We start from the raw sequence: 10,508 nt of genomic DNA, 5'->3' as shown, positions 1-10,508 counted from the left end.
TACACAATTTACAGTCCTATGGCTACACTTTTAAGTGTGGTAATATTATTTTGGCTCTAAAAGATATATATGCCACGATTTCTAATTAAAATACACCAATATTGTTTTGCAATAAATTATCTCAAGAATCAAATTAGCTTATAAGTAATTCAAATTTATATATTTTCCATAATCTTCAAACATAATATGTTTTGTGTACATACACATACTTATAAAACAATATTCTAAATGTGTACACAATAGTTCAAAAAATACTCTTACAGTAGTTCAATATATTCTAGCAATGAATATATTTCACAAAATCAACCATAATGTATTCAAACATTTAAAACAGTTCAAATACTCCCCATCATCCACTTCAATGAGATCAATTTGACTTGTGGCGACCTTCAAATTTGTTCACCTTCACTTCCCTAAACATTTAAAATGTACAGCAAAATCAGATTGCAACAGTTATAGAAGAGGGAAGAAGTTCAAGATAAATTCCATATTGCAACAGTTTAATATTACAGCAGTTTAATACTGCAGACTGTAGAATTTTTGAGTTCACTTTGCAGATTCTGAGGCAAATTTAAACCAAATTGTAGATTGCAAATTACACTTAAAGTTTCAAATCTATTCTAGATTGCAGCTTTAAGTTACACATCAACTAGTTACAACGATTAGAAAAACACTTAGATGGACTGGATTGACATCTTTCTCATTTTTTATCAGATGCAGTTGTTGCATATTCGTGTTATACATGGTAATCAGACAGCTCATCAGACAACTAAATTGTTATTCACCTTTGCTCTGTATAATTAGAAAAAATTAAATAGATTCAGAAAAGACCATCAACTAGATTTGTGAATTTAAAAGTTCAAATGTATTTTATTTCTTTACAACTGCTATTAAGAATCAAGCAACATCATAAGGCAGAATGTAGAAAAAATAAAGAAATTCATAACATATTAGGCTAGTAGGATAAATATTTTTTCTATTTGAGAAGGAAAGTAATAAGGCAGAACTAGTAGTCAAAAATAGTGTGACCATGTTCAGCCAATAATACTAGAAGAAAAATGTTGTAATTTTTGACATAGACAAAGTGACACTTAGAATTGGCATGGCTCCCCACTAAATCACTTCACTATTTGCTAAAGCGCATTCAAAACAAACATAATATGTCGAAATCCAGGTGACCATCAACCTACAGATAAAAACAACCAATTCAAAAGCTTATAAGAGATTAATCTGTTTAAGGATTAAAAAGATTGTGCTCTAATTTTCTACATCACAACATACACTAAGAATCAGTACATTACCTCAAGTACAATGCGATGTCTTGTCATCCTTCTCCAATTATTGATTTTGGCAATACTAGCATCCTCCTCTTTGAAAATACAGTAGAATCTGTTTGTTCCGCCAAGGAACATAACAGTAGCATAGATATCTCCTACTATATTCATTGGGTCTTGCAGTTTGTACCTGTTTATATTATCCCGTTAAGTTAAACGAGGTAGGATTTCAATGAAACGAGGCCTAGTTGATTGATTCATCTATTAAAACAGAAGGAGCAAGTAAGTCAACATCAAATGCAAAGGCTAAGATATGGCAAACCTGAGGCTTAACTTCAACAATGAACTGCCCACTCTTCACAACAACATGCTCAGATGCAAGAACACTCTCAAGATAGTCTAACATCTCTTTTTCTTAGCAAGACACTCTCAAGATGGTCTTCTTGAATGTTCCATTGTCCTTAGGGTTTTTGTAACGACCTGTTTAGTCGTTTTGAGCATTAGAGTTATTCTGGGAAAAACTGTCAGGATCGACGGATCCCACGACGGACCGTCATGGGCACGACGGACCGTCGAGGAGGTCTCGTTCCAAAACACTTAGAATTTAGAAATTTGGGTACTGAGATCGACTCTCTGAACTTCGCGACGAAATGGCAGGACGGACCGTCACAGACATGACGGGCCGTCACAGACTCTTTAATGAATTGAGTCTCTGAACTTTGTGACGGAAGCAGCAGGACGGACCGTCGCAGGCACGACGGGCCGTCACAGGCTGCGTAACCCTGACTGGGTCGGATTTCTGTTAAATGTTTTAAGGGGCGTTTTGGACTATTCCTGCTTATAATTATAAAGTTAGTGGTTTAATGTTAATAATTCAATTACTTGGGGGTTAAAAGAGATAACCTTGAAACAAATAGTGGGGTATTTTATCATCTTTTATACTTAATTATATGCTAATTAGGGTAAAAGAAAGAGGGTTTGAATAAGAAAAATAGAAAGAACAAAGAGAGGGAGAGAATCGAACGAGAAAGAGGAGAAACGAAGAGGAAACAAAGCTTTGGGGAATTTGCTTGCTTGATCAAAATTCTTCGGTGGAGGTAGGTTATGGTTTTTATACTATTCGTAGTAAACTCTTAATAGCGAATGATATGTGTTGGGTTGTATTGTAAAGTCTTCTATATGCTTAATTGTATGCTTGCATGAATGTGATTATATAATTGTGATGAAATAAGCATGATGAAGCTATTGAATCCCAAATCTTGAAAACCCCTTGTTAATGATGATGCCTTGGTATAAAAGAAGGCTTGATGAACTAAAGTAATGAGATTGATGATGCCTTGGTATAAAAGAAGGCTTGATGAACTAAAGTAATGAGATTGATGATGCCTTGGTATAAAAGAAGGCTTGATGAACTAAAGTAATGAGATTGATGATGCCTTGGTATAAAAGAAGGCTTGATGAACTAAAGTAATGAGATTGATGATGCCTTGGTATAAAAGAAGGCTTGATGAACTAAAGTAATGAGATTGATGATGCCTTGGTATAAAAGAAGGCTTGATGAACTAAAGTAATGAGATTGATGATGCCTTGGTATAAAAGAAGGCTTGATGAACTAAAGTAATGAGATTGATGATGCCTTGGTATAAAAGAAGGCTTGATGAACTAAAGTAATGAGATTGATGATGCCTTGGTATAAAAGAAGGCTTGATGAACTAAAGTAATGAGATTGATGATGCCTTGGTATAAAAGAAGGCTTGATGAACTAAAGTAATGAGATTGATGATGCCTTGGTATAAAAGAAGGCTTGATGAACTAAAGTAATGAGATTGATGATGCCTTGGTATAAAAGAAGGCTTGATGAACTAAAGTAATGAGATTGATGATGCCTTGGTATAAAAGAAGGCTTGATGAACTAAAGTAATGAGATTGATGATGCCTTGGTATAAAAGAAGGCTTGATGAACTAAAGTAATGAGATTGATGATGCCTTGGTATAAAAGAAGGCTTGATGAACTAAAGTAATGGGATTGATGATGCCTTGGTATAAAAGAAGGATTGATGAATTAATAGAATGAGATTAGGGGAGCGGGTGTCACGAACCGACACGTAGTATTAGGGGGACCGGGTGTCACGAACCGACACGTAGTATTAGGGGGACCGGGTGTCACGAACCGACACGTAGAATTAGGGGATCGGGTGTCACGAACCGACACGTAGAATTAGGGGATCGGGTGTCACGAACCGACACGTAGAATTAGGGGATCGGATGTCACGAACCGACACGTAGAATTAGGGGATCGGATGTCACGAACCGACACGTAGAATTAGGGGATCGGGTGTCACGAACCGACACGTAGAATTAGGGGATCGGATGTCACGAACCGACACGTAGAATTAGGGGATCGGGGGTCACGAACCGACACGTAGAATTAGGGGATCGGGTGTCACGAACCGACACGTAGAATTAGGGGATCGGATGTCACGAACCGACACGTAGAATTAGGGGATCGGGGGTCACGAACCGACACGTAGAATTAGGGGATCGGGTGTCACGAACCGACACGTAGAATTAGGGGATCGGATGTCACGAACCGACACGTAGAATTAGGGGATCGGGTGTCACGAACCGACACGTAGAATTAGGGGATCGGAGGTCACGTTCCGACACCAGGATAGTATATGGAGCGGAGTGTCACGTACCGACACGAGAGAAATAAAGATAATGAATCTTGAAAGATGTTAATATACTCAATCTAATGAACCTAATTCCCAAATGAGTATGGTATTGAGGCTTGAGTCCTCATGTGTGAACTTGGCGGTGCTTATTAATGATTATAGAACTTGTTGTTGCTACACGTTGAGTATTGTAGTTGATTTATGATATTATCTGATATATACTGTTTTCTATTTTGAGTTGGCCGATGATACCTACTCAGTACTTGTGTTTTGTACTGACCCCTACTTGTATGTTTCTTTCTTTGTCATTTGTGGAGTGCAGCAAACGTGCCATCGTCTTCAACTCAGCCGCAACTCTAGCCAGTCTTCATCAAGCCAGATTTCAGGGTGAGCTATTGCTTCTAGCTTGGACTGGATCTTCCTCTTCATGTCTTGATGCCTTGAGATTCCGGCATAGACTAGCTTTTTACTTATTTTAGCTTCTTAGATACTCTTAGATTAGTAATTTGAGGATAGATGTTCTTGTGGTGATGACTTCCAGGTTTTGGGAATAAATAGTATTGAGTTTTTGTAAGTTTTTTAATCGATTTTCATTAATGAGTTTTAAGTCTTCCGCATTATATTTTGTTATTTATGGTTGAAATGTTGGGGATTAGATTGGTTGGTTCGCTCACATAGTAGGATAAGTGTGGGTGCCAGTCGCGGCCCGTTTTGGGTCGTGACAACTTTGGTATCAGAGCATTAGGTTCGTTGGTCTCATCACACAAGAACGAGTCTAGTAGAGTCTTAAGGAACGGTAGGGGGACGCCTTTACTTTTTTTTGAGAGGCTATAGGACTTTAGGAAAATTCCATTCTTTCTTTCTTTCGTGCTATTACTTGGATCCAATTGGTATCTAGGTGATACAAATTGGTATCTGACCATCTTCACTCTATTTCGCAGATGGTTAGAACTAGAGCAACGACTACGTCAACACCAGCACCGGCGGGACAGGGTGCGTCTGAGCCAGCCACTGGGGCTGTAGCTCGAGGAAGAGCAGCGGCAAGAGGCCGTGGTAGAGGTCGTGGGAGGACGTCCTCTAGGGGAAGAGGACAAGCACCTGCCCCATCTAGTACTAGGGCGGTGACTCCTCCACCGACTGAGGAAGTAGTAAGAGAGGGTGAGGAAGGGGAAACTGAGCAAGTGCAGAATGAGGAACTACCACCCCAACCTACCCCAGAGATGATAAATCAGGTTCTTGCTTACCTTAGTGGGTTATCTGATCAAGGTCAAACACCTCCAGTGTTTTCTGCACCAGCACCTCAGGTTCCGGAAGTACAACAGGCAACTGCTGCGGCTCCCCGCATGGATGCTCCATTGGAAATAGGCACGTTTCCTCGTTTGACTACAGGGCCTATAATGACAAGCGATCAGCATGAACTTTTCAGTAAGTTCTTGAAATTGAAACCTCCAGTCTTCAAGGGTGCTGAATCTGAGGATGCCTACGATTTTCTGGTTGATTGTCATGAGTTACTACATAAAATGGGCATAGTGGAACGATTTGGCGTTGAGTTTGTAACCTATCAGTTTCAGGGAAACGCCAAAATGTGGTGGCGGTCACATGTTGAGTGTCAACCGGCACAGGCACCACCTATGACTTGGGCGTCATTCTCTAGCTTGTTTATGGAGAAGTATATACCCCGGACTTTGAGGGATAGGAGGAGAGATGAGTTCTTGAGCCTAGAGCAAGGCAGAATGACGGTCACTGCGTATGAGGCTAAGTTTCGTGCATTATCTAGGTATGCCACTCAGCTTTGCTTCAGTTCACAAGAGCGGATTCGCCGTTTTGTGAAAGGGTTGAGGTCAGATTTGCGGATTTCAGCCTTACAGGTAGCGGCTACAGCGAAATCCTTCCAGGAAGTGGTAGACTTCGTGATAGAGGTGGAGGGAGTGAAGCCAGATGACTTCACCATGGCATCGACATCTAAAAGGTTTCGAAAGGGAGGTGAGTTTAATGGTTCTTACTCTAGAGGACAGGGTTCAGGAGGTTACTCAGTCCGACCAATTCAGTCTTCACTACAGACTGTAGTTGGGGGTCCACCTCAGACCGGTCAACATTTCTCTGAGAGTGGAGGTTATTCCCAGACCTCGTCATTCTCACAGAGACCTATGCTAGACTCCAGAGAATGTTATGGATGTGGGGAGACTGGACATATTAGGAGGAATTGTCCAAAACAGAGTTATAGACCCCCGATAGCTAGAGGTAGAGGTGGTCATGGTAGAGGCCGTTATTCTGGAGGACGTGGTGGCCGAGGTAATGGTGGTCACCAAAACGGCCGGGGTGACGGACAAACTGGAGCTACTACAACACCACATGGTAGGGGCAACGGGCAGACAGGTGATAGGGCCCATTGTTACGCTTTCCCTGGGCGGTCTGAAGCGGAGACATCAGATGCTGTTATCACAGGTAATCTTTTGGTTTGTGATTGCATGGCTTCTGTATTATTTGATCCTGGCTCCACATTTTCATATGTATCTTCCTCATTTGCTACTGGTCTTAATTTACATTGTGAATTGCTTGACATGCCTATTCGTGTTTCTACTCCGGTGGGTGAGTCTGTGATAGTCGAAAAGGTATATAGGTCTTGTCTGGTGACTTTTATGGGTAGCAATACTCGTGTAGACTTGGTTATCTTAGAAATGGTTGATTTCGATGTAATTCTGGGTATGACTTGGCTTTCTCCAAATTTTGCAATCTTAGATTGTAATGCCAAAACTGTAACGTTGGCCAAGCCTGGGACAGATCCGTTAGTGTGGGAGGGTGACTACACTTCCACTCCAGTTCGTATCATCTCCTTTCTTCGTGCTAAGAGAATGGTTAGTAAAGGGTGTTTAGCTTTCTTGGCACACCTCAGGGATGATACTACCCAAGTACCTTCAATTGAGTCGGTTTCGATAGTCCGTGAGTTTCTGGATGTGTTTCCTGCAGACCTTCCTGGTATGCCACCGGATAGGGATATTGACTTTTGCATTGATCTGGAGCCGGGCACTCGCCCCATTTCCATACCTCCTTATAGAATGGCTCCAGCAGAGTTAAGGGAGTTAAAAGCCCAACTTCAAGAATTGTTAGGGAAAGGCTTTATTAGACCGAGTGCATCCCCTTGGGGTGCTCCTGTTTTATTTGTGAAGAAGAAAGATGGGAGTCTTCGGATGTGCATAGATTACCGGCAACTAAATAAAGTAACTGTTAAGAACAGGTACCCTCTTCCTCGCATTGATGACTTGTTCGATCAGTTACAAGGTGCTTGTGTCTTCTCTAAGATTGACTTGAGATCCGGTTATCATCAACTGAAAATACGGGCAACGGATGTGCCAAAGACTGCTTTTAGAACCAGGTATGGGCATTACGAATTTGTAGTGATGTCTTTTGGTCTTACGAATGCCCCTGCTGCGTTCATGAGTTTGATGAACGGGATTTTTAAGCCATATTTGGATCTCTTTGTGATCGTATTTATTGATGATATACTAGTATACTCTAAGAGCAGGAAAGAACATGAGGAGCACTTGAGGATTGTGTTGGAAGTATTAAGGGAGAAAAGGCTTTATGCCAAATTCTCCAAGTGTGAGTTTTGGCTAGATTCAGTGTCCTTCTTGGGGCACGTGGTTTCTAAGGATGGAGTGATGGTGGATCCTTCTAAGATTGAAGCAGTGAAGAGTTGGGTAAGACCTACTAATGTTACAGAGGTAAGAAGCTTTGTTGGTCTAGCTAGCTACTACCGTCGATTTGTCAAGGGATTTTCTTCTATTGCTTCGCAGCTAACAAATTTGACTAAGCAGAATGTTCCCTTTGTATGGTCGGAAGAATGTGAAGAAAGTTTTCAGAAACTCAAGACTTTGTTGACTACTGCACCAATTCTTACCTTGCCAGTAGAAGGTAAGAATTTCATTGTCTATTGTGATGCATCTTATTCTGGTTTGGGTGCAGTGCTAATGCAGGAGAGAAATGTAATTGCTTATGCTTCGAGGCAATTAAAAGTGCATGAACGTAACTATCCGACCCATGATTTGGAGTTGGCTGCAGTAGTATTTGCATTAAAGCAATAGAGACATTATCTATATGGGGTCAAGTGTGAAGTTTATACAGATCATCGTAGTTTACAGTATGTCTTTACTCAGAAAGATTTGAATTTGAGACAGAGGAGGTGGATGGAACTACTGAAGGACTATGATATTACTATTTTGTATAACCCAGGAAAAGCTAATGTTGTGGCAGATGCTTTAAGTAGAAAAGCAGGGAGCATGGGTAGTTTAGCCCACTTACAGGTTTCTAGACGCCCATTGGCTAGAGAGGTTCAGACTTTGGCTAATGACTTTATGAGGTTGGAAGTACTAGAGAAAGGAGGATTTTTGGCCTGTGTGGAGGCAAGATCTTCTTTTCTTGACAAGATTAAGGGAAAGCAGTTTGCTGATGAGAAGCTGAGCCGAATTCGAGATATGGTATTGCGAGGAGAGGCTAAAGAGGCAATAATTGATGAGGAAGGCGTTTTGAGGATTAAGGGAAGGGTATGTGTGCCCCGTGTTGATGATTTGATTCACACTATTCTTACAGAGGCTCATAGTTCAAGGTACTCTATACATCCTGGTGCAACCAAAATGTATCGCGACCTAAAGCAACATTTTTGGTGGAGTAGAATGAAGCGCGACATTGTTGATTTTGTTGCCCAATGCCCAAATTGTCAGCAGGTGAAGTATGAACACCAGAGGCCTGGAGGGACACTTCAGAGAATGCCCATTCCTGAATGGAAGTGGGAAAGGATTGCAATGGATTTCGTGGTTGGTCTTCCCAAGACATTGGGTAAGTTTGATTCTTTTTGGGTAATTGTTGACAGGTTAACTAAGTCTGCTCACTTCATTCCGGTCAAGATGACTTACAATGCAGAGAAGTTAGCCAAACTCTATATCTCAGAAATTGTTCGATTGCATGGAGTTCCACTTTCCATCATATCAGATAGAGGTACGCAGTTTACTTCTAAGTTTTGGAGAACATTGCATGCGGAATTAGGTACTAGGTTGGACCTTAGTACTGCATTTCACCCTCAGACCGATGGACAGTCTGAGCGAACGATTCAGGTATTGGAAGATATGCTTCGTGCATGTGTGATAGAATTTGGTGGTCATTGGGATAACTTCTTACCCTTAGCAGAGTTTTCATACAATAATAGCTATCACTCAAGTATTGATATGGCTCCTTTCGAAGCATTGTATGGGAGGAGATGTAGGTCTCCCATTGGTTGGTTTGATGCATTTGAGGTTAGACCTTGGGGTACTGATCTTTTGAGGGATTCATTAGAGAAGGTGAAATCTATTCAAGAAAAGCTTTTAGCGGCTCAAAGTAGGCAAAAGGAATATGCAGATCGAAAGGTTAGAGACTTGGAGTTCATGGAGGGTGAGCAAGTCTTGCTGAAGGTTTCGCCCATGAAAGGGGTGATGCGGTTTGGTAAAAGGGGTAAGCTAAGCCCAAGGTATATTGGACCATTTGAAGTACTTAAGCGAGTAGGGGAGGTGGCTTATGAATTAGCCTTGCCTCCAGGGCTGTCAGGAGTGCATCCGGTATTTCATGTGTCTATGTTGAAAAGATACCATTGGGATGGAAACTACATCATTCGTTGGGATTCAGTTCTGCTTGATGAGAATTTGACTTATGAGGAGGAGCCTGTTGCCATTCTAGATAGAGAAATTCGCAAGTTGAGATCAAGGGAGATTGCATCCATCAAAGTTCAATGGAAGAATCGACCAGTTGAAGAGGCCACTTGGGAGAAGGAGGCTGATATGCAAGAAAGATACCCACACCTGTTTACAGATTCAGGTACTCCTTTTCGCCCTTGTTTTTCTTCTTGTGATCGTTCGAGGACGAACGATGGGTAAATTGGTATCTATTGTAACGACCTGTTTAGTCGTTTTGAGCATTAGAGTTATTCTGGGAAATACTATCAGGATCGATGGATCCCACGACGGACCGTCATGGGCACGACGGACCGTCGAGGAGGTCTCGTTCCAAAACACTTAGAATTTAGAAATTTGGGTACTGAGATCGACTCTCTGAACTTCGCGACGAAATGGCAGGACGGACCGTCACAGACATGACGGGCCGTCACAGACTCTTTAATGAATTGAGTCTCTGAACTTTGTGACGGAAGCAGCAGGACGGACCGTCGCAGGCACGACGGGCCGTCACAGTCTCCGTAAGCCCACTCGGGTCGGAATTCTGCTTAAGTTTTTAAAGGGGCGTTTTGGACTATTCATGCTTATAATTATAAAGTTAGAGGGTTAATGTTAATAAATCAATTACTTGGGGGTTAAAGGAGATAACCTTGAAATAAATAGTGGGTTATTTTTACCATCTTTTATACTTAGTTATATGACAATTAGGGTAAAAGAAAGAGGGTTTGAATAAGAAAAATAGAGAGAGAAAAAGAAGAGAGAGCGGACGAGCGAGAGACAGGGAGAAGCGAAGAGGAAAGCTTTGAGAAGTAACTTGCTTGATCACAATTCTTCGGTGGAGGTAGGTTATGGTTTATGCT

At 41.4% G+C, this 10,508-nt stretch overlaps 1 long non-coding RNA gene across 1 annotated transcript; it reads right to left on the bottom strand.

Annotated features, from left to right (window-relative positions):
* Positions 1-1,338: 1,338 nt before the first annotated feature.
* On the bottom strand, positions 1,339-1,749 carry LOC114075080. The gene is made up of 2 exons (XR_003575419.1): positions 1,597-1,749; positions 1,339-1,464 (listed from the first exon to the last, which is right to left on the bottom strand). It is a non-coding gene; the product is annotated as an uncharacterized LOC114075080 (long non-coding RNA).
* Positions 1,750-10,508: the final 8,759 nt, after the last annotated feature.

The sequence above is a fragment of the Solanum pennellii genome, chromosome 12 (assembly GCF_001406875.1).
Source record: "Solanum pennellii chromosome 12, SPENNV200".
Classification (NCBI taxonomy): domain Eukaryota; kingdom Viridiplantae; phylum Streptophyta; class Magnoliopsida; order Solanales; family Solanaceae; genus Solanum; species Solanum pennellii.
This window is presented reverse-complemented; position numbering and strand designations above follow the sequence as displayed.